Consider the following 22,552-nt stretch of genomic DNA (forward strand, 5'->3'; position numbering starts at 1 on the left):
TGCACATTATGATATAATCAACACTGCATGGAAACCGGCCGTCCTGTTAGACAACAGGAGCCTTGAATTGGGCTACAGCAATACCAGAGACGATGGCGGAGTATTTGATGCTGTTGCAAACTTTCACAGAGCATGCTAAGTTTTATTTCAGTGACTTAATGACATAGCTGTAGTAGCCAGTTCCAGCCCATGGTAAAGCAAACGGTTGTTAAAATTGAACCTAACCAGCAAAGCACCAGTACTGGAACTGGCTAAATGGAAATGGGGTAACAGAGAGCTTCATATGGCACCATCTTTTGGGTCATAGCACTGTGCCAAGTTGAAGGGATGGAAGGCAACTCTTCAATCCAGTCTCTGTTACACTGCGTGGCTGTTAGTACAAATTTTGGCACATTATCAATTATGTTCCATGGATACAAGCATTTAATACACGGGTAATTCATGGTGTTTAAAGTGAGCTTTCAGTGGAAGGAAGAGGAAGATGAGGGGAGGGGGTGCGAGTAACAGCAAGAAGTGAGCAGCAGATACTGATGTGAATAATCAATCACCAATTTAAATGACTTGAATTGATGCCAAAAAAAACCATGAAAAATCCAACCTGTTCCAAAGTAAATAATGCAAATGAAAGTTTCAGCGTCAATGTGCAAATATGCATAGATCAACATAAGATCACTTTCCTTTTTGAACATTTAAAATACTTCGAACGAAAAATTGATTCATAGTCATGGAGAACATACAACAGTACATTTTAAAGTAATGAAAGTATCAGCAGTGCATTAATAGGAGTGTTTGGCATTTTTAGGAATTTTACAATATTTCTAATAAAATAAGTTTAAACCTTTAAAGCCAATTGTATCATATTTGATACGGTTTTATGAGACCTCTATTAAACATGGACAGTAATTTCCTTTAAAACCTTTTAAATATAATATGATATATGATTTTTTTTAAAAAAGCCCTCCAGTGGATTATCAGTCACCAAAAACGTCTCATGTATCAAATGTGATACAATTAAAAATGTGAAATTTTATGGCAATTTTTCTCTTTTGGGATTTTGGTAAAATGTTAAATCAACAAATCAGGTCAAGAGAATTTTCTTGCCATTATTTGAGGTTATCAGGCTTTACACAGTTAAAGGGTGACTAACATTAAAGACTAAATTCCTTTTTTTTTTTTCTAAAATGTTTTCCTGGTTTTGTCGACTAAATCCAGACTAGAACTTTCAAGACTGAATATGACAAGAATGCTTTGATCTACAAACAAGGACTAAGATGAGAATTTTATAAAGACAGAGACGACATTTCTGTATTTACACATCAACTATGCATTTAGGATGTTCAAAACTAGCTTTAATTCTTTCTTTCTTTGGGACAAGAGTGCAAATCTGTCAGTGATTCAGGGCTGTGTTCTGCGTTCGTTCACGTACAAATCTGAGCTCACCTGTTTCTACTTCTCCCTTGATGTCATCCTCCCTGCTTCCTCTTTTCCTGCTCACATCTTGTCATTTCCTCTTTCCTCTCCTCTCATCCTCCTTCCTCCGAAGTGCTCTCACCTGTCGTTCCCTAGCCGCTTTCCGCTCTTCCAGCTTGTCGCATTTTGACTCCTCCTCTTCTCTTCGACTTATCTGCTCCTCCCCTGTCTGCTCTCTTCTTCCTGAACTTGTCCTCCTCCTACTTCTCCCTGACACATCCCTTCCTAGACTTCGTATTCCTTACTCACACCTTCTCTCTCCGCTTGACTCACGTTTCCTCTTCATTCTTTTCAATCTTGTCAAGCCTTTCTGTTCTTTTCACCTCTTCTGCTCTGCTGAAGATCTGATTTATTAATTGCTTTAGGGCATATCAGTGCTTTAAAGCTGAACAATGGGGGAGTGATGGGCTTGATGGAGGTGAGGTGAGGACAGATGAGTTAGTGCTCCTATGGCAACGCTTTTTTCACTCAAAGACAAAAACAAGATGTATTTTCTTTTGTCAAACCAAGGTAGAAACTGTGTCGACATTTCATCATCCAAGGTTGAAATGGGCTTTAGATTTTCTGAGGTAGAAGCCTTGTTGACATTTGAAGGGAGTAGGTCAGCCTTGTGTTTTCTTTCTTTTGTGCTTTTATTTCCCTCCATGTACAGTTCCCTGTTCTTCTTCACTGAATGTACCCGGTTGTGGTCACGTTGCCGGACAGAAAATACACCGAGCCGTCTCTGAGCATGCATGTTTTCATTTCCCAATTTGCCGTGCACCATGATGCTCGGCCATCTGTCCCAGCACGGTGACTAAATTCAATGCCAATATGTTGCAGGGTCATGAGAAAACAAACCGGAGCTGCTTTTCCACATGAGTGGACAAAGATAACTCAAGCCTTGATCCACTGCAAGAAAAAAGAAAAAGAGAACAGAGTTTGAGCGTCACGCTCTCACCTGTGGGCTACTGTGAGGAGGAGATTTCCACTTTCTCTCGTGTTAATTTGGGGTGAGCTTTAGCTTCCGTGCTGTTCGGCTAGCCCTTCATTCCGGCTGATTAATGGCGCCTCGCCCGGCCGAGGGAGTGTCTCATGCGTCGGAGGAAGCGGTAGTGCAACAGCGTGTGTGCAGTGAATAAATGCTGTACATTAAACAAATTCCCCCGCGCTCGTCTTGGCAGCCAGGCATGTGGGAGGAGAGAGTGTTGCAGATCTCTTCTTTCTCTCTCTCTCTTACTCACACATTCATGCTCGTGTGTGCAAACACACATCGTTGTATATCCAGACTTTTTTTGGGCACACTTGCCAAAAAAATCCCACTTTTTCTAAATCCACTACACACACACTTGCATTTATTCCCTTAACAGGTTCACTGAGCTCCACAAGTCGTACATGTTCCCTGTATGCTCTTTACCAACACTAAAGGCCAGGATTTCAAAACTACTAGAAAAACCATGGGAGGTCACTTTGAATGCTAGATTACAAACTGAACCAATATTACCAATATTTTCATTCTAACATCCCAGAGCAATTTGCTCAGTTTTTTTGTGAATAAGATGTTTATGATATTAGATATCCAGAATGAAGTTTCCCTTCATCAAAGCTTCAACTTAGTGAATGATTTTAGGCCAATACAGTAAAAGAAACTTGCTACATTAAAATGTATTTCCATTTATTACTGTTGATATTATTTTTGATACGTTTTTTGTCATGTTATTTATTTTTTGTATCAAATTCTTATTTGTTGTTTCTGCTTTTGCATGTTTAGTTGGACTTCTTTGTGCTAAAATTATGAGCTGTAATTTGTAAACTATGAGGTGGATTCGGTTTACAAAGCCATGATGAAATGTTATGATGACAGCCAAAACAATATTTTCTGATATATTTCTCTCCATATAAGTGGATAGAGGTGATGTATAAGTATCATCCCCCCCGTTAAAACAGCCCTTGATCAGTAAAAGGGCAAATTTAAAGTGGAAGCAAACTCCCAGCTCAAAGCTAACTCCGCCCACTTCAGACTTTTGAAAACTGCACAAAAATGTGCAGTTTAGTACTGATCGGAGGGAGGGGAAAAGGATGGGGTTTTCCAGATGAGGCGGGAGTGACAGTGACGTCCCCTTGCCAGAAAGTGACAGAGAGTCCTGCAGCACTGCTGCCTCAGAGTGATCTTTTGAGGTGAAAGATTTTTCCCCTCCAGAGTCCCCTGTAGCAGGCTGTAGTGTGGTGGTGGACCGTGGTGGTCCTGAGCACTACCTGTTTGGGCTGTTGGCTCCAGCACCAGTGTTACTAAAGCCGGAGCCCTCGGAGCTGAGGTGCAGGAGAGGATGGGAGTGGTCTCTTAATTTGAAAAGTCAGTTAGTGGCAGTAGCGCTCTACCTTTTTATATAAAGTTTGTGACCTAGAAACGTCACATAAGCCAAGCCTTTTCAGAAAAGATTTTTCAAAGCAGATGTCCATTTGGGCTAATTAAAAGCCATAAAATGCAGGTTTTTATCAGTCAGAAATAACACCAGCATTGATGTGTTTTATCATAGTTCAGTCGGATACTTCAGTGTGCAGCTGAAAAAAATGTCAGTGTTCACTACCTCTTTAATAGCAGCCTAAAACCTCCTCAGCCTGGTTTGCTGCCAAGCAACCATACTATTAGACTGAACAGTAAACTGTGGTTAAAGAACATTAGTTGTTTTAGCTTAGAGATTCAAATGACCTATTTCAGCTCTATTTATCTGAGTTGATGGAACCCATTTTTAGTTTCTTGGAAACAGTACTAGATCACTTTAAAATATTTTTGTAATTGTAAAAACATTATTTGAAAATCACCCCTTAATCTGCATAGTTTTCCCCGAATGCATTTGAGCATTACACATTTTTGCACCATGAGTGAAGTTACCTACTCAGAGAAGGCCAGCGTGTGGGGAACAATGTGAGCTTTGCAAGGATGATGCACTGAACTCTGTGCAAAAGCATTTTCTGGGTCAAAGTTCACTTTTCAGACTTAAATAAGCTTAATTTGGGCATAATTGTTCAGAATTTAAATATATGAAAGACACTGGGGATATTTGAAGTGGATGAGAAGCAGAGAAATTCCATATTTTAGCTTCTCACTCTCAAAAAATACTATTTCCACTGCTTAAAAACCTTTAAGTTATCAGTTACCTTTTGAGTATTTTCAACTTCTTAGTTTCACAGTGCAAATGCAGCAGCCACTGCAGAAAAATTAATATAAGTGCATCGAAACCTACCTCTTCTGAGGTAGAAGTGATCATATTTACTTCCTTTTGTGCAATTTCTTTGGATAAAATTTTACATTAAAATATCGACACTTTTAGCAAAAGTCAGGGACCTTCAGGATTGTAACTTTTATTTCAGAATTGTTATACATATTACAAATGTGAAAACAGTCCGAATGACTGCCATGGTCTATCTAGTGTTAAATCTACATACATATGCATTTGCCCTGGCTCCCCTGCTGCTGCAGAGGGTGTGTCAGGGTATCCCTCTGCAGCCAGCCTGTTAGTTGACACTGATTTGCCAGCGAAGGCCGACCTGACCCCGGTGGCCTGTCAGAATAAAGGATCATGTTGACCGTCCACCGTCGAGGTAATAATGCCCATAGAGGATGCTGGGAGCCAGCGGTCTACAAGCAGAGGCAAGTTCATGAGCAAAAGGGGAGGAGGAGAAGAGATAAGAGTCAGTAGACATTTCTAGTCCTCTTTGCTGTCCAAATATTTCCTTTTCTCCACTACCACAGGGCACAAAGTTGCTCTTTTACCTCAGAATTCAGCCATTTCTTATATATTTTCTTTAAATGGTTCATTCCTCTAAATTAGAAATGTAAAAGGGAGTTCATATCACACAGCCTCATCTGGATGATGCAAACGTCCAGTTTTTAATTACTTAAAGAAGCAGATTTCTTCACAGCAGCAGCCGTCAGCATAACTCAGGAATCAAAGCATGAAAACACAGAGTGATCCTCCGTTATGCCCTGTGGATAATGATACTACATCATGGCCAGTGCATTTGCTCTTGCTATGAATTATGTGTTCTCATTACCTGCACTCCACTGTATCTGCATGGTAATGTGATCTCAGTATGCAGACCCTGCATAAATATTGTATATCTAAATCATTTTTTTTTGCATGTACTCAGCGCTAAAGTCCACACTGTTGATGGGAAAACACAACAACAACAATCAAGGTTGTGTATTTGGGAAATCCCTCCATTAAGAGCCTCACCTAAGCATCTGCGTTAATTGATCATGCACATGTCGTGCATTCCCACAATGATATTCATATCGTTATCTGGAGTACTAGAGAGTCTGGGCACAGTGTAATGATGAGCTCCTGACCTTTCACTGGAGATAACCTTCCTCAGCCGCTCTGTGCAGGCTCCTTAGGGTGCACCCATGGCCCCCCAGCTCGGCACACCTGACTGAGGCTATCAGATGAATACAGAGAGCGGGGACAGCACAGGAGACACGGCTTTAGAAGCATGAAATATTTAGAAACACATGCACAATCACACAAAAATCACTTGCATTAAGAATAAAATACATAATTAAAATAAAGTATAAACTTACTCAAAATGTGGCTCTACCACACTCATGCACACACCCACACAGATACCCACACACCCCACAGTTTTTTGACCAGGCTCATTAGAGATGTGAAGGAGAAAATGATCAAAAAAAGGCCAGGAGGGATTTTATGCAGATTCGCACTCAAGCGCTTTCAGGCAATCAGCAGCAAGCCTCCTCTTCGCCCGAGAACTGTCGTCCTGTGGTCACAAAGGGCAAGGAGCAAAGAGAGAGAGAGAGAGAGAGAGAAACTCATCTCAGCATTTGTCCAATTCCCCCTCCTACCACTTGAGGAGGCAGTTCATTTAGTAGTCCCTTTCATTAATATTTCTCTTTCATTTTTCCCCACTCTTTTTCTTTCCCTCTCCTCCCACTTTAAAGGTACGAGTGAGCGAGTTACAAGAAGAAGAAGAAGAAGCCGCTGGAGCAGCTGAAGATATGAAGCTAAAGAGGTTTTGAAAACAACCCAGTGGTAAGTTGGCTCCCAATTTATTGGAATATTTCTTTGCATATTGCAGCATCTTATTGGGAAAGTGATTTGGTTCCAGATGGAGTTTCTAGCCTTGTTAAGTAACTGATTTTACACTGAGTTATCAGTCTATCCATGTTCTTATTTAGTAAGTTTGCTTCAACTCAACATGCCAAGAAATGGAATATTCCAAGTCCACCCTTCCGAAATCACCGGCCATATTCGTGACTTGATCATAAAAGTGCTCTGAATTCATACTTTTTTCTCTGAAGAGTTTTTGTGTAATTGGCTGACCAGCAGTGTTCATGTGGAGTTTGGTTCAATGTCCTTACATCCTCTTACTAATCATCACCATAACACGACACGTGTCATCTCCCTCCACATTTGTCTGTGCTCCCGGTGCTAAACACATCCATCTATATTGACAGCCGAGTAGAGGCAGACAGAGAGCCATCATCCACCTGTCACAGCACACTGGCACTGAGGAGCTCCTTCTGTTCTCACACTCTTCTTTCATTCAAACAAAACACAGTGATGGAATTTTGCACTGAAAGCTATCATGCAAGATTTTAAAATGTACTAAGTCACTCAACTTTTCCCATCTTCAGTTGTTTCATGTCACTCCGCTTTGGTACACAACATTAAGTGCAGAATTACTGCAAAATGTTTGCACATATACTGTCATCCACTTCATATCTCCCTAAAATACCGAAGAAACAACGGTGGAGGACGGCTCCTATCCCAGCGCTGCAGGACAGAAAGATTTAGAAAATCTTTCATTCCATCAGCAATTAGACTTTATAATACTACCGTAAACAGATGAGAGAGACTCCAGACAATTGAATTTCCCTGCAGGGATAAATAAAGTTATTGTATTGTATTGTCTTGGAAATCAATCAAAGCTGATTTTGTTTTTTATCCCCCTGTGGACAAAGTGGTGTGTCTAATCTTAATGATTTTGTCCTTTACATACAGTAAGAAGGTAGTTTTATTAATTTTAAAATGTAAATGATTCTAGTCCTGCTTTCATTGACAGGAACTCTACTATGCTTTAAAAAATGATGAAACATGTGACACCCACTCCCAGCAGCAGTTCAGACAGTAAACATTTATTTACAGAAATAATTAATTTGTTTGCTGGTGGTCTATATTTATTTTTTTTAGGTCATAAAGAAACATCAGTGTTAATTTCAGCCTGCTCAATAACCAGCTAAAAATTCCAAGAAGCTTAGAAAAAAGACATGTTAGGTGTGTTTTTGCGACAACTTAAGGTCTCTAAGTGCATCTTCACCATCACAAAACACACACACTGCTGTTACACCTACCCTGATTTAAATATGCAGACAGATAGAGGGTGCAAAGCCAGAGATCAATCACAGCCAATATAATTTGGCTTTTTTGAGTGCAGTGAATGTGCTCCAAGTGATTATGGTGTAAAGACACCCGTGTCTGGAAGGTCCAGTCACTGGTTAATCAAATTCAATGCCGGGCAACCAGAGCAGTTGGCAGCAAGAGAGATGCACTCTTGAGTTATATCTTGGACTTGTAGTGTTTTTTCACAATTAAGTTGACAACATATGAAACCTGTGAAAACAAAGAAGATGGATGGTCCAGGACACCTTTGAGAGAAAGAATGGGAAATTTTTATCAAGAAAAACCCATAAAAGGTGAATAAGAAGACCTCAGTCTCAACTACAACTCCTGGCTAGCTTAACAGAACACTGCCTGATCAACAGGAGACTACTGAATGCTACCTATTGAGGTAGCATGGGGCGGCGCGTACGAATGCAGGAAGGAGACTAGTGAGAGAGACCACCAAGACACCTACATCTACTCTGAAGAAGTAACAAGCTTCAGCAGCTGAGATGGGAGACTCTTCTTACAACGACTGTTGCCCAGGTTCTTCACCAGTCAAAGCTTTATGGGAGACAGGCTAAGAGAAAGCTACTGTTCACCAAAAGGCATGTGGGAGACTCCATGGTTAAGTGGGAGAACGTTTTTTGGTCCACCTCCACTGTGACACATGGTGGTGGCAGCATCATGCTGTGAGGATGCTTCTCAGCTGCTGGCCCTGGAAGGCTTGTAAATGTAGGGATTAAATGAATAGGGCAAAATAAAGGAATATCTCGGTGGACAATCTTATTCAGTCTGTAAGAAGGAAGGACTAAAATTGCAGTGTCCAGATGTGCAAGCCTGATTGAGCCCTGTCCACACAGTCTTAGTACTGTCATTGCAGCCAAAGGTGCATTTACTAATATTTATGCAGTTACCTTACATATTTTTCTAAAATTGACATTATTTTGTAAAATTCTGCTTTCATTTTGACATAAAGAGTTGTTTCTTGTATCTTTGTCAGAAAGACTTATTGTATTGACCATGATTGAGGTATAAAATGGGTAATACATCCAAGGGGTGAATATTTGTCACAGGCACTGTAAATCAACTGATGAGGTAATATTGGTGTATTTTGCACAAATATGGCTCAGCTAGCATCTGTTGCTCATTGCATGTGGAGTATGTGTGTTTATATAATCAGTGCTTGCAATGATGTCTATAGGCTGTGACTAAATTGGTACAATGAAGAGGGTAATTTATTACATACCACTTGTGATAAATCTTTATGGTTCCAAACTTACAAAGCTACAAACCTGAGATATAATTGAAGTCAGTTGACTTCCTGCATGCAGTTAAACTGCTAAACATGAGACAACAATGATGCCAATATAACTGAAAATTACACCGCAATAGGTAATGTATAACATCTGGGCTAACTGGCTTCTTTTAAGCTGAGGGCTGGTGTGTAAACTAGTGCTGCAATGCTGTACACACTACTCATGAGGGGGCTACGGCTACCAAAGTTACATTGTCCTGAAAGCAGTCAGCCGGGGCCCTCTGTGGAAATGGGATACACACCATTCTCCCTGCTGAAAGTTATTGTTCTATAAGATAGAACTTGACATCACTATTTAAAGCTGGAAAAGTTACATATTTTTAACGTATAATGTTCAACAGACTGCAAGACGGCTTTAATTGAAATCAACCCTACTTTTAATTATAACAGTTTATCTATATATTTCATATTCATTTTAAAGTCTTAATCACAATCACACACCACAAGCTGTTTCTGCAAACTGGTGACATTTTACAGGATATAATAGACTTTTGTATGCATGATTTTCTTCCATGCAGTAATCAATTTTAGACGTAAATCCTAGCCTTTAATTTTCCATAGCTTATCCCGTCTGTATATGTGTTCACTGTATTGTACGTTTGTGTAGATTAATCCCATTCATCCAGATATTACACCATCACGTCACAATGCAATCTCTTGCCCATACAGTAATATGTCCTCATCTGAGCAGCTCCAGTCCAGTAGGGAGTTTAATTCTGAGCTGGAATATCTACTGAACTTGACTCCACCGACATTCCATACACTGCACCGCCCCCCCTCCTCATTTTCATATCATCTCTTGATTATTAGTGCTGCTGGCAGGGCAGCAGACAAGCACGAACTGCGGATGAGTGTGAGCTAATGGGTGTCAGATCAGATGCCCAGACATCCACTTTGTATGTGCTAGGGAGGGGGGCGGCAGCTTCTAGTCACCTCAGTCTGGTATGAACAGCCGTATTTGCATACTGGGACGTGAAGACTGTAAGGAAACACCGACCTGCTTCATTTGACTGCAGACACAGTGATGAGTAAAGAAAGCACATCTGGACGCCCCACTGTGGGCTCAACAAGCCGGAAATTGAAAGAGCACGGGGAGACTCTGACTGTTTAATGTCTGTGTGTCATTTACACATCAGCAGAGCATAGATATTCAAAATGTTTTCTCTTTAAATAGGCTTGACTTTTGTTTAATAATTTAGGTATCATCTCAAAGTTTTCTCAAACATATTTTAGTCCTATGCTATGTCTGTGCTAAGTCAACAAGTGCTAGTAATATTTGTTAAAGCTCCAGTGAGGAACTTTCAGTGTATGTTGATTTTTGCGCCCCCTTGTGCACAAAGATGCTATTGCCTTGCTAATCTTGATCCATACATGTGCAAGTCATGTTTTCTCAGCAAGTAAAAAGGCTGTTTCTGCCTGTTTGATACCTACCTTCCATCAGTGTTATAAAAACACAGAAATAATCAATTATGTTGGGGATGATCTAGTTTGATTTTGTGAGTCACATTAAGGCAGCTGTATTAATTTTAGAGTGTCTCATAACAGACAAAAAAACCCTCACAGGAATTTTAAAGTACAGCCAGTGGTTGGAAAGTTGCACATTTTACACTTTGTTCCACAATTATCTGAGGCATAATTTAGCTGTGTTGAGTTTCTAGGTACATGCAGACCCACTCAAAGAAAAGGGTAGGCCTACTTAAAAATTCCCAAGCAAGATGGGATTTAGTTACATCAATGCATGCACATCAGATCAGCAGTGTTGAAGCTAGCCTTCTGCCTAATACACACCTTTTTGACCTGTTTACGATAAGGTTTTGGAACTTATCAAGTTGTTGTCTCCTTTTCTTCATCTTTCTTTTTTGGCACTTCTAATGTTTTGAGGGTCCCACTGAGGCATTACAGTCTGAAATTAAATTCGATTGGCCAGTCCACTGTGTAAACTATACTGAGGCAATATTTTAAAGTTAGAATGGACTATGTTTATGCTTACCTCTGTGGGCTCTTCCACAAGGCTGGGCCCCAGAAAGCTATCCCTTTTACCCCCCAATGGATGGCCCTGGGTATATGCATGTGTTAAAGACGAGTATACACTGTATGATTTCAGCCGACTCATGTTGAAAGTCCTCTGCCTATGCTCATGCAGTGTTACCCATAATTTCCACATATACTGGCTGTGTTGTGCTAAGCAGTGCTGCAGTTTTGCTCTAACCACAGGCAAACGACCTTTCACACTGGCAGTGCAGCCCTGAGCAGCTAAGAGGGCAGAGATCACGGGGGGAACTACTAGTTCACACAGGAGTGGTGTGACAACAGCTGATTATATTGCCTTTTTGGGGTTGATCTGGCATTCATTTCGGCATGATTTCATGATTGTGTTGCTTCTACCATCAGTGAGTACATTATGAAGTTAAAAGGTCAATGCTTGATGTGCGGTTTCATGTGAAATTATGATGTTTTCCTGCAGAAAAATGCAGGATGAGATGTGGTTTAATATTGTGTTGATTTATTATCAGGAGGTCATGCAAGGTGTTGTGTTTTGAAGTGACCAGACACTATTTGTGTATTTCTGGCTGTTTGGGTCGATCTGGTCTGTGTGGATTGGCACAGTTCAACAGTGGCTGGTACCAAAAATAGACCTGCTGTGTATCTCCACTGAAGTGCTGCTTCTGGGACACATCGGCAGTGGAACTGTTCCGATTTACTAGAGAGGTAGTGATATACTCTGCAGTACTTTTCCATGGCGGATCGCGGCGCAGCTATTGTATGTTGAACTTGTAGGTATGGGGAACACCATGGATGGCCAGATGGATTTTTGCCACGTTTGATAGTTGGCCCTATGACTGACCCTCAGATGTTGTTATGTAGCTGAAATGTGCTACACAAAATCGTTTTACAATAGCTGTGGTTACATGAGCATATTTTTTTAAAATGTTAAGTTTGAACAGAAAATGAATGTGTTTTTAATAAAAGAATGATATCATTCGCTAGTTAAAAAGCCTATTTTGTCAGCAATGACTGCTCATTAAAATGGAATTGCGTCTTCCATTGTTACATGCTTCCAAAGTTTAATCTTCAGTTAAACTAACTGGTGATAACAAATTCAAACAAACAATTTTGTAATTATCTTAAAATTATTCACTGAAGTACAAAAACAAGATCATTCACTGGCTTAGCCCTCAAATAATGTCTTTAGTGGGGATTATACTTGTGGCTGCTCTCGTGGTTAAAAATATCCCAAACAATATTTGACATATGAAATCTAATTTATAAAAGGAAATGAAAAACCTCAGCCCACCACGATTTGTGTTATCATCCTGTATTTCAGACTTTGACATCTTTTTTAGCTTGATTCTTACCTGCCATCACTGCAGTTGTTTCTGCCTCCCTCTGCAGCGTCTCTGACTCGGCCAATTCCCCGAGGCCTTTGCACCTGAATGGACAGGCAGGCAGCAACTGTTGGCTGTGCTTTAAACACACTTTCTAAGCAAAAGAGAGCACTAGGTTTTTTAAGTGGCTCTGAGGACGTTAGCAGCACAATTAAACAAAGCTTTGCTAATCTGTACAGCTGGCGTTGAGAGGCACTGTGTTCTCACAGAGCCGAGTTATCCGTAGCATGACTCTGGGTGTCTGACAGGCTGGATAATGTGCCCTGCAAGCTGCCACCATACTCATCACAGAAGTGCCTCCACTGCACATGAACTGAGCGAGCAACAAGCTCAAATATGCATCATAAAGAGAGAGAACAAAAAACAGCAATGAATTAGCATTATTCAATTATCATCGCTCCAGTTGTTTGTAGCTGCATTTAAAGAAATGTAAATTGACCCCAAGTTTGGAGGTAATGAATTTGATTATGCAAGCGCATGTAATTTCATGGTATTCGGGGTTGAAAGATGTTTTTGCTTATTACACTTTCCTCACAGTGATGGAGGAAAACGAAGCAGCGTGATGAATTTTAAAAAGTCCCCTTTTTGTTTTATGTTTTGTATTATAATGAGACCCTTTCTGGTTGTTTCCTGGGAACTTGGAACACCTTCAAACTTAATTTCTGCCTTTAAATGTAATGTACCACAAAAAGATTTCACTTTTAAGCTTTAGAGCCCTCTTTCAGTTGCTCCGCAACAATACACTCAACTGATGATCACAACATGGGCCAAGAAACACATATGATTTGACGCTATGGATATTTCTTTATTAGCAGTTATTAATTAGCACTTATGCTGTGATTTATGTTTGGTAGTGCAGCTCCCCCTGTCCTTCCATGAGGCTAAACCCATGGCAGGGAGAAAAGCAGCAAAACCCAGAGCAGAGCAATAGAATGGCAATGTTTAAGACAGAAGCGGAATAAAGGAGGAGCTGGGGTGGAGGAGAGTTTCAAGAGCTTGCAAAGAAAGCAGCAAAGTGTAGCCAGGCAAGAGAAGTTTAAATAAGGCAGGAAGAGAGCGATTAGCCAATTGCGGGCTTACAGCAAATAAGCTGGCCGTCAGCTGATGAAGGCTTGCGTGAGATCAGCAGATCTCATTTATGGCAGTACTTGACTCTGTGGCCTGCCTGAACTAATGCTATATGCATAATTTCTGTGTTAAGAGTTTTAAAGCCAGTGTTTTCTGTCATCAACATAGTTTTTAAACTTTTTTGTAATTTATTGTAAATGTATCATAAACATTAGATTATGCACTTTTTTAATAAAAACTCATTAACAACTTTAAGTGTTGGTAATGAAAGGTATTTGCAAAGGGGGTGGTAGAAAACCATCTCTGCTATTAGATCAGAAAAATGTGTTTTTATATCAAAAAATGTTTAAAAACCGCTCATAATCCACCCAGGACCAAAACCATGACTTCGAAGTAGGAGGCAGTTTCACAGTGCTTATTTTGTCATATGCAGTATTTAAGACTTAAATACATAATTAAATATGCATTAGTGCACAAAAGTGTGTACAAAATGACAACATTTTTCTTTTAAAGAGTTCAAGCTCAACTGCTTCTTGACAATGATAGCTAATGATACACTGCCTCCTGTTTGGAAAACACAACATGCTTTTATTTTGAAAGAAAATGAAGAGCAGATAGCACCCTCTGCTGGCTAAGAAAATAGTCCTCCTTTAAATTTTGGTCAAACAGATTTAAACTGTCCATTTTTATATCAGTTTATATTGCGTGAGGTATTGTTACATCACCACTAAAGACAGCCAAAACTTCTACCTTAAGTTTACCAAGTAGTTTGTGAACTCTCCTGCAAAACTTCCCAAAGCTGATGGATGAAAACAAACAACCTGCTGATGTGTCCTAATAGAAAAGGCTTGTATATATTTTTAGGGTGGAGTGAAGAGATGCTATCTTCAGTCTATTAATGCAGTCATTGCTGTGTTGCCCCGGGCCATAGGGGCCTAATCCAGAGGAGTGAGAGTGAATGGGACTGTGGCTCGAGCTTGCCAGACCTACTTAGGTTCTGGTTGAGAGCACAGTGCTGTGTGGGCGAATCTATTCTGTCCTGGGCAGGGCACAGCATAAACATTGCCCAGGGAAGCCAGGCAAGGCGAGGAAAGGCAAGCAGGCAGGCATGCGGGCAGTCAAGCGGACAAGAGCAAAACTATAAGGATGGTTGCCTTTAATTTCCTTTCCACTGACTCCCCTCAACTGTCCTGGGCCTTAGAGCAAGAGCGGGAACGTGTATGTGTGTAGAAATTACCTGTAGAAGTCTTTTTTTTCTGAGGTTTCACCACTGTTATCCACCCTCCTCACAAACACACACACTCCATCACACTCTTTCACGGTGAATCTGCCCCGATCCATCCAGTTGACGGCCGTGAAGCGATGACTCTCCCTTCTCTCTTACTGTCTTTAAGTGATCTGTGTTTGCTCCACGGCACTCTGGTGCTCCGACCTCTTGACCTGGCGTGTAAACAGAGCGGCGCTACTCCCCCCCTGCCACCGCAGCTCACCCGCCCCCACCCCCCTGATACACACCCACCCTCCGCTACCAAATAAGGAAGACGGAGCCACTGAGAGCCAGCATGTCGGTCAGCCAACCCACTGAGGAGGCCATTAGTGAGCCAGCAAGCCAGCAGAGAGGTTGGTAGAGAAACCACCTCTGGCATCACTCATCACTCTTGCTCTCTCCCTGCACACACACACTCACTGAAGTCACACTTTTATCTACACGTGCACACTGACCCTGAAGCGTTAAAGGCACTCAGACACACACACACAGTTTACAATGACACACATTGAAAAGCCCGTGCATGCACAGTGAAAGACACATATGCACACGCAGCACATTAAAAATCACTCAGAGGCACTCGAACATACAAAAGATATATTCACAGGACGCTACACACATCCACCAAGTAATGATATACTATGGCATAAAACACCCCCATACACAAACACACAACATAAATTATACACTGGCGTGTTTCAGCAAGGCCTTAGAACAATCAAAGATGTGTTTCTAACTATGCTGAAAGGTGGATTTATATGCTGCTGTTCCATTACAGGTACTTATCAGCCAGTAAAAGTGCTCATTAGCTTTCTAAAAACAGAAATTATACAGCAAAATAAGCCATCATTGTAAACTTCCACTAGTTTAACACTGGAAAGACCATGGTAGTCGTTTAGACTATTTTCACATTTGTATTACGTAGAACTTTGCTGAAATAAAAGCCACAGTGCTGCTGGTCCCTGACTTTTCCATAAAAGTGTCTGTATTTGAATTTAAAATGTTGTTTTAACAAATTACACAAATGGCAATGATAATATGATCACGTCTACCTTGACTGAGCCCCTGAAAACCCCAGTTAATGGGCCCTCCCCAGCTGTGATTTATTGATGATATCGATGCATATGTTGGATCAGTAGTATTGGTGCTAACGTTTTGGCTTACAGTTACTTCATTTTGGATATGAAAAGTATGTCAAGCTATTATTTGGATCTGAGGTTCAAGTTATTTATGTGTCACCTTTCAACCCCTTTTTATCACTGTTTCTGCCCATTTTTACATATTTGTTTCCACACTGAACCCATTTTTTTCCACTTTTGGCCAATTTTTACTTCTTTAAACCTCTTTCACTACTTTAGCCACACATTTTTGCCCAATATTGACACTTTTAACCCATTTTTGCCACTTTCAAACCCTTTTTGTGACATTAGCTAGCCATTTTTGCCACTTTTAAAACACTTTTCACGATTTTTACAAACAATTTTTGCCCCTTTTTTCTTTTTCTTAACTTATGCTTGCTGCTTTATCCAGTTTTGCCTCTTGAAACCTATTTTCACGACTTTATGACTATTTTTGCAACTCGTCTACCACTTTCCAACACTTAGTTCTGCCAGTTTTTGCCACTTTTAACCCATTTTGCCAATTTCCGCCTCTATTTTGCAATTATTTAAATATTTATCCCTTAAAGTTATTACAGTCACTTCTATTTTATTCTACGGTACCCTGATGTTTGTGCACATCATGGTTATGAAGCCTGATTATTAGTTTCATTTTAAGAAAATGGGTTTACATTTTAAAAATCTAGTTATCACCGATTAACTTTGCAGTGGACCATGACCTGCATAGACGCCCATCTGACTGGGCCCCAGACACCTTTCCCATGTATCCCCTCTTATGGGCAACCTTGTAGGAAAAACAGCAGGCAGTCACTTTGTTGAACTTAGATACATTTTTCTGCAATGGCAACTGCATCTTGGTTGCCTGACATTATTCACCGATTTTCACAGAGTAAGCTCCCTATTGGACCAATTTAGATATTTAATAGTTTAACTGAACCAGAGGAGGTTCAATCAGGAGAGACTTATTTTGAGTTCAACAATTTATTTTACAAGTTTGGAAATATTTGAAAATGGGAAATGCCTTTGGCAAATACGTTCCATTGTGATGTCTTTATGAACTAGAAGGAGTAGTGAGGGAAACAACATGCTAGGATACCCCCATTAAGTCAAGACACTGATGGTAGTGATGGAAGGAGTTGGATAAGATGATGAATGGACTTCTGAGAATTAAGACCCAGGCACTGATGAGATGACTTGGAGGTTGCGATGAGAGATGCAAGATGCACAGAGGAGCTGGACCTGGATATCGATAAGGTGTAACGGAGGCGGCTGGGGTGGAGGAGGGTTGCAGTAGTCACACTAAAACCACACTCTGACTACGCAGGAGAGGAGAACAGATGTTAAAATATGACAGCAGTAGGATGAGTGGGACTGTGGCAGAATGGTATTTGCTTAGAGCTTATGTGAGTACACGCTCATACCGGCTGATGAGCAGGAAAACAGAGCAAAAGGAAATGTGCAACATGAGAATGAGTGATTATTAATGAATGAAAGGATGAATGGAACTGAAAAAGTCTTTCTGGATGAACTCATGCCAAGCTTTCTTTATGGATGTTAGTAGGTAGAATCAGGTGCTGATCAAGGGCTGGTTTGAATGGTAACTTCAAGGTTGACTATACTAAGAGATCACCTCTATCCAGCTGTTATGGAGAGATAAACATCAGGAAACACTCTGTTGTCATGTAAACATTTCATCATGGTTTTGTAAACCAAATGTGCATCATAATTTATAAATTAAAGCTCATTACTTTATCACAGAGAAGTCCAACTATATATTCAGTTGATTAAACGCTTACTTCGATAGGCCTATTCATTCATATTTTGTTTCACTTTTACTAAGTTGGTCCTGCTAAATGCAACTATTCTAAATGTTACACACTGCACCTTTAAAACAGCTTCAGTCTAACTTCCCTTCATCTCAGTGCAGTTGTCCCAACTGGGAAGCTGAAATGTGCAGCAAAAGCAGCACCGGGCAATCGTATAAAACAGCACTTAAACAGGATCCGCATTTGAACAGTCATTCAAACACTCCCTCTCTGTCTGTGTTTTTGTCTCCCCCTGCCCTTGCTCTTTCTTCTGAATTTCTTTGGTTTATTTAGCTGCGCTCTTTCACCTGCCTCCAAATGCCAGCTGAGTTCAACAGAGCTGGAGGGAAAAGACTCTCTGCGAGAGAAAAAGCCATATTGAGAGAGGGGGAGTCAGTTAGAAAAGAAAAGCACAAGAGCTGCAGGAGAGGAGAGGCAGGAGTGTAAAGTGAGTGAGTGATAGCAGGAAAAAAGGCCCCCCAACTGGGTTGTACTGACTCTTGTGCATTATACTAACAAATAAACCCATAATTTAGATATTCATCTGATTTCTTCCAACAAAACCTATTGTTAGACTTCTAAAGTGGGTATATTATTATGCATCACACTAGGATACAACACTGCATGCAAGAATAATGCTTTTCACTCATCTTACTCAGTTTTCAAAGCATTCAAAGTGGACAGCTTCCAAACACAAGTGAGAAGAAGCAACAAGTATGCCACTCGAATCATGAAGATAACACAAATGCTTGGCTGCTTTTTGACTGCTTCGATGCCTGGCCTCTAATGAAAAACATATGAACCACATGCACTGTGGCATCTGAAGAGCGTAAAAGTTTCTAGGAACGCAGAGAAAGAGAGCTGACAGATTCATTCTCAACCCCAGCAGCATGTAATTCACGGCCCCTCCCAGTACACCCACCACGCACCCGTCGCCATTCTCAAACTCCTGTCTATCGCAGTGCTCACTTGTGTATCAAGGTAATGAATTCATAATCTCTCTCAAGCTCTTTGTAGATCTGTATCGTGGTGGGAGATAAGAGGGAGCATCGTTGCACTCTAATAGCCGTCAGTCTGACTCTGCTCCTTCTTGCTGTGTGTGTAAAGCAAATTGCCCATCACCACAAACCCTCAGCACACGAGCCTCCATCTTGGCTTCCAGAGAAGAAGAAAAAGAGCTGGGAGCAGAGGCAGTTATCAGCTAACTGTTGAAGCTACATGTCCACCGAAGGCAGTGAATGCCTCTCGGAGAAAAGACTGCTCAACACTGAGCGCTGGTTCACTTTCTCTCCTTTCAGTGTCTTGTTCGCACAGAGCACTTCCCAACTTTGCTGACAAACACTCGAGCAAGGGGAGAGTAAATATCCCAGAGTATCTCACAGTAACCAAAGTCGCGACAGGGGTTTGCTCTCGAGGGCCGCCGACTGTGCGTGTTTTTAATTGTGTTTTTCGGCGGGGTGATGAAACGTCCTCCATTTGAGAGTGAGCTGGCAGTAAGTGGGCTGTCGCCTCCAGGGACAGGGTGAGCGATGGCCTGCTGCGATCGGAGGTGATTGCGCCTCAACCCCTAGGCATGACAGATGAATGGAGAGGAGCAGGAGACAGTAAGAAAGGAAGCTTCTTCTCTGAGCAGACTCACATGGAGTAGAAAACAGGAAGAATTTGAAGTATTGATGTAAATGGGCACGACTACTTTGAAAAGTGTTACAAACATTTGAAACATTCTGCTGGTTTTCTGGTGTTGGAGTTGATCATCCTATTTCAGTATAGTTTAAAAGAATCACACTTTTGTTCAGGACTTCATTGATTATCTTCACTACAGGAAAAAAAACAACAATTACTGCCAATAAGTGGTTAAATTTTTTCAAAGAAACACTGAGCAGATGCTTTAACTTCAAGAACTTTATTTGTCCCCATTGGGACAATTCATTGTGCAGATATGATGATTGTATACACTTTTACATTTTAAAAATTCCCACCTGATTATTGTTGAGTGAACAAATTCTTAAGTTTTGGGTGCACTTTTGATAACTTTACTAGTTGATAACACATTATATTACGTTTCTTAAATTTTGCAAGGTATACCAGTGAATGTACAGATTTTTGTTAAATAACATTTTCAAAGGGCTCAGTTGAGTAGTTGTGGCAAATAATCTAGTTGAGCCAACTGAAATATATATTTCCATTGGAAAAATTTTCAGCCAACTCAATATTTTTAACTATGAGCATGAACTTGTCACTTAACTGTTCTAAATTAGGCCCAAATTTTCAGTTTGATGGTATACCTGTTTTTAGTGCCATTGAAAGCACAACAACCATTTTCTCACATCCAATATATGCATGAAAAAAAATCATCCAATAAAAAACCAAATACAACTAAGAAGTTAGCATCAGTGAATAAATAAGCTGAGATGACAGCAGCGTCAAACTGTGGCTCAATGAAACAATGCCTCTCATATATATTTTCAATCGCTGATTCTTAAGTCAGACTCATCAAATGTCTGTTGGTTTTAATGGCCACTGCGTTAGATTGGGCAATCATAGAACCATAAATTGGTGAATACACCAACCAATAAGGACAGACTGTGACTCAGCTGGTAGAGTCGGTCGTCTCACAATAAGATGGTTGTGGGTTATATCCCCATCTTCCGCAGGAGATGCTTCATCAGTGGCATATATACGGGTTTACATGTGTTTGAATGGGATTAGCTGATGCTGATAGTCCAAAAGCAGTTTGAGTAGTCCGATGACTAGAGAAGTCCAAGTCCATGGTGCTAACCAGTCATCATGGTTAATGTAATGACATTGGAAGGAAGAGAGGCTGAGCTAGATGACACCTCAAAAGAAGACCAAACATACTGTATTTTATAGGGATGATTATCGAAATCCAGTACCAACATGGTACTGATACCAACACGTATAATACCTATACTGGAGTGAAATACAACATAAATATCAATACTTCATTACAATACCTTGCCACTACAAATGAAAGGCAAGGAAATGTTCATTGAATATTTGTTATTTATGTTTTAAGTTACACTGGTTTCCTTTTCTTATCCCATATTGGACTGGCATCTAATAAAGTTATTTCTGTGAATCAATCATTTATTTAGGCACCACATAGTATAGATTTAGCACTGGTGTCAGAAACCAGATGATGCCACTCTCTAGTGGGCCACTCCCAACCAAACGCTCGGACAAATGATACATTAGCTTGGTGCTAATGCTAACAGCAGTTACTCATTCGGTTGTTGAAAAACTTTGCTGTTACTGACAGAGATTTCTCTTTTTCAGTTGTGGTAGTCCCTCAAAGATATAACATAAAAACTGCAATATTGTATTTAAAGCTCAACAAACTTTTCCTGTCTTATCATTTCTATCTCTCAGTGCCTAGATTATCATTCTTTTTTCACTTTGCTGTTTGATTCGATTACATTCATGACATTAACGAGTGCAGAGAGCTCTATGATCTCATCACTGAGTTGATGTAACAAATCATAGAAGACAGAAAAGAAAATCTAACTTGCTAAACTTTCTGTTTGGAGGTTGCAATGCATCCAAGTTTGTTTTTATCAACATTATTGAGCTTGACATAAAATTATTCAGCTGGGCAATTAATAGCAACATTAAATTCCCTACAGTTGACCTGACCAGAGAAATTGTCAAAAAAGGATCAGAGTATACTTGTATCAGGCTGTAAAAAGGTTTGATTGTGCTTTAAATTCAGCATTTTTGTATGAGGGCTGATGAGGTCTTACTCACTTTTGGAGCCAGCCTCAAGTGGCCACTTAAGGAACTGCTCTATTTGGCACATCCATTTAGTTTCATTCCACTTACTCATTGCAATCTATGTTAATGTTCAGTTTCATGAAAGACTGCCTTTTGCAGTCTTTTACATGCATAATATTGTAATACTTAAGGGTGCTTTGAGATGTATACGTTTCCCCTGGAATGTGTCATTCTTGCACGCTTGTGTATTTTATTTGACAGCAGTAATGAGCAGATATATCCTTGAGTGAGGATCACCTCACTTGAAGGCACACCAGCTGACAGACGGAGGCCAGCAGATACAACAAGGTTCAGTCGTCATTTGGAGCGTCTTCACTCAGTACGTTCTGTTCCATGATTCAGTAACAAGATGCAAACGATTAAATGCTCTCCCTGGAGCCCTCGCCACATCTTTTGCTCTCTGAATTTACATGGCGTTTATGTACACTCAGAAGGAAAACAAAAAGTGGAGAGGGAGAGCAAGGGGAGAGAGATCCTAGTGTGGAGGAGTCTCATTATTCTGTTATGGATTGCACATGTCAGGCAGTAAGTGCTCTTTTTATCCTTCCAAAGCACTAGCCTCGGCCACTGAGCGCATTTCCCTACCCGAGTGAAATTTACCATGTTAAGGCTCACGCCACTGGGGGAATGGCAGTGGGAGCTGCTAAGATTTACCGGCCTGATTAAATAAGGGGCTTCAGTGTGAATAAAAGGCCAAGGGAGAAATCTACGCAACATAAACACATGTTTTTTCTCACTAGCTAAATTGATTAGCCACCACCCATCCACACCCCCCACCCCCTCACCCTTCACACCTCTTATGGTGTGTTACATGTCACGCTGGGTTTTAAACAAAGAGCAGAGAGAGGGCAGTGGAGGATTGCATGTGGCTCAGCATGGCTTTTTGCCAACACACAGCAGAGACAGATCTGTTTTAAAGAGCCTGTTCCCATCTATAACTGCCTGCAT

At 40.6% G+C, this 22,552-nt stretch overlaps 1 protein-coding gene across 10 annotated transcripts in view; it reads left to right on the forward strand.

Annotated features, from left to right (window-relative positions):
* The window catches only part of ptprsa (protein tyrosine phosphatase receptor type Sa), a 321,629-nt gene that overhangs the window by 67,554 nt on the left and 231,523 nt on the right, over positions 1-22,552 (forward strand). For all 10 annotated transcript variants that reach the window (XM_041791166.1, XM_041791171.1, XM_041791168.1 and 7 more), the window contains exon 2: positions 6,410-6,500. The gene's annotated coding sequence lies outside the window, so the exon portion shown is untranslated. The remainder of the gene's footprint in view (positions 1-6,409; positions 6,501-22,552) is intronic.

The sequence above is a fragment of the Cheilinus undulatus genome, linkage group 7 (assembly GCF_018320785.1).
Source record: "Cheilinus undulatus linkage group 7, ASM1832078v1, whole genome shotgun sequence".
NCBI classification, from domain to species: domain Eukaryota; kingdom Metazoa; phylum Chordata; class Actinopteri; order Labriformes; family Labridae; genus Cheilinus; species Cheilinus undulatus.